A 2,417-nucleotide genomic window follows, 5' to 3' on the forward strand; every position below is an offset into this window, starting at 1 on the left:
AGAAAAGTGGGTAAAGGGAGACGTTGGACAGTGCAAGATATGACAAAATAATAACTTATAATGTGCTTTACACAATTGATGTATGTATGGATTGTGATAAGAGTTATATGAGCCCCTCATAAAATGATTTTTTTAAAGTTTTTAAAAATCCACCACCATCATCGACTCAATTCCAACTCATGGAGGCTTTCAGAAGCTATATATCTTAATGAGAGCAGATAGCCTCATCTTTCTCCAGAGGAGCTGCTGGTGGATTTGAACTGCTGATCTTGTGATTAGCAGTCCAACATTTACCTGACAGCACCACTGGGGCTCCTGATACAAGATTGTTCTGGTGCAGTGCTGTTGAGGCCGTGGCACACAACAGAACAAAACTCCACCCAGTCAGTCCTGTTGGCACAGACCCTCATTTTCTTACACTTGAGCCCATCATGGCAGCCACTGTGTCAAGCCATCTCTTTCTTACTGCCCCTTTACATTACCCAGCATGCTGTCCTTCACCAGGGACTGGTCTCTCCTGATAACATGTCCCAAGTACGTGAGAGAAAGTCTCCCCATGCTTGCCTCTTAAAAGCATTCCTGTTTTATTTCTTCAAAGACCAATTTCTTTGTTCTGTTGGCAATGCACGGGACTTTTAGTATTCTTCGTCAGAATAGTGTCCATACTTCAAATGCACTGATTCTTCTTCGGTCTTCCTTATTCACTGTCCAACTTTCACATGCATTTGAGGCAAGTGAAAATACCATGGCTTTTCACTTGCCAGACATGTTCGTCCTCAAAGTCATATCCTTGCTTCTTAACACTTGCAAGGGGTCTCATGGAACCGATTTACTCAATGCAATGTGTTGTTTGATTTCTTTTTAATCATTTTATTGGGGACTTACAACACTCCATACATTCAAGGGCTCAAGTAGAAAATGTTTTGGAAATGAAGATGGCAATATATGTACAAATATGCTGGATACAATTGTTTGATTTCCTGATTGCTGCTTCCGTGAGCATTGATTGTGGATCCAAGCAAGACGAAATCCTGGACAATGTCAATCTGTTCTGGTTTTATCACGATGTCACCTATTGGCCCAGTTGTGTGGATTTTGGTTTTTCTTACATTGAGTTATAATCCATACTGAAGGCTGAAGTCCTTGCTCTGCATCACCAAGTGCTTCAAGTCCTTCTCATTTTCAACAAGCAAGGTTATGATATCTGCATACCGCAGCTGCTTCATAAGCTCTCCTCCAATACTGATGCAGCATTCTTCTTCAGATAATCCAGGTTCTTGCATTATTTGCTCAGCATACAGACTGAATAAATATGGTGACATGCAGCTTTTTTGATTTTAAACCATGCAATTTGAGGACTAAAGTTGCCTGACCCAAAACTTGGTATTTTCAATATGCATGTAAGAGTTGGACAAGGATCAAAGAGGAACAGATGCTTTTGACGGGTGGTGCTGGAGAAGAATACGGAAAGTACCTGGACTGCTAAAATGACAAACCCATCTGTCTTGGAAGAAGCATGGCCAGTGGTTCTTAGAGGCCAGGATGGTGAGACTTCATCTTATGTACTTTAGACGCATTGTCACATGAGTCCAGTCCCTGGGCATCCTGTTTCATAAAGTAGAGGAACAGCAAAAGAGAGGAAGGTCCTTTTGGAAAATGATCGACACAGTGGCTTCCACAGGCATAGGAACAATTGAGATGGTGTCAGATGGTGGCACAAGAATGGGCGGTGTTTCCTTCTGTTGTGCATACGCTTTCTCTGGGTTAAAACAGATTGGGTGGCATCGAACAACAAAACCATAACACTATTCCATTGCTCTGTTCGCACGACTGCCTCTTGATCCATGTACAGTTTCTGCGTGTGTACAATGGAGGGTTCTGGAATAGCCTGTGCTATTATGCAATTTAAAGTGGAAAGGTAGGCAGGACCCTGAGAAGAGGCCTGCTTATTTTCCCCCTGGACATTTTATGCCCTGCACATGTAGGCTCTTGGATCTCTGTGGCACTGCTGGCTCTTTGGTAGAATTCTTTCTACCAAATTCCATAAGGGAGACCCAACCTCAATTCCTGGCCAATGCATTTCAAATGCAGTCACTACCCATTTCTTAGTGGAAACTTATGTGTTGTCTTAATGCTTTCTCTTTTACCTCTCTAGGTTCTAATATCCACTCTGATGGCCGCACATAACTCGCAGGCAAAAATGCATGATTAACGGGTTTATTAAGGAAGTTAACCATTGTAATGCTGGTGAGAATTACTCAGAATCGTTTTTTTGATCAGGACAAAGTTTTCCAGGTCTTCTCATAAATGCCTAAAGGAACATGCTACTCTGCTGTAAGCCTCAACCTAAAGGCATTCAGCTCAGGCTCCAAGGGTCAGCAAACCTGACACCCTGAATTAAATGTCCAGAGGCCCCC

Source organism: Echinops telfairi, unplaced genomic scaffold, assembly GCF_000313985.2.
Source record: "Echinops telfairi isolate 266 unplaced genomic scaffold, ASM31398v2 ScPeMD7_2;HRSCAF=8, whole genome shotgun sequence".
In the NCBI taxonomy this organism is placed as follows: domain Eukaryota; kingdom Metazoa; phylum Chordata; class Mammalia; order Afrosoricida; family Tenrecidae; genus Echinops; species Echinops telfairi.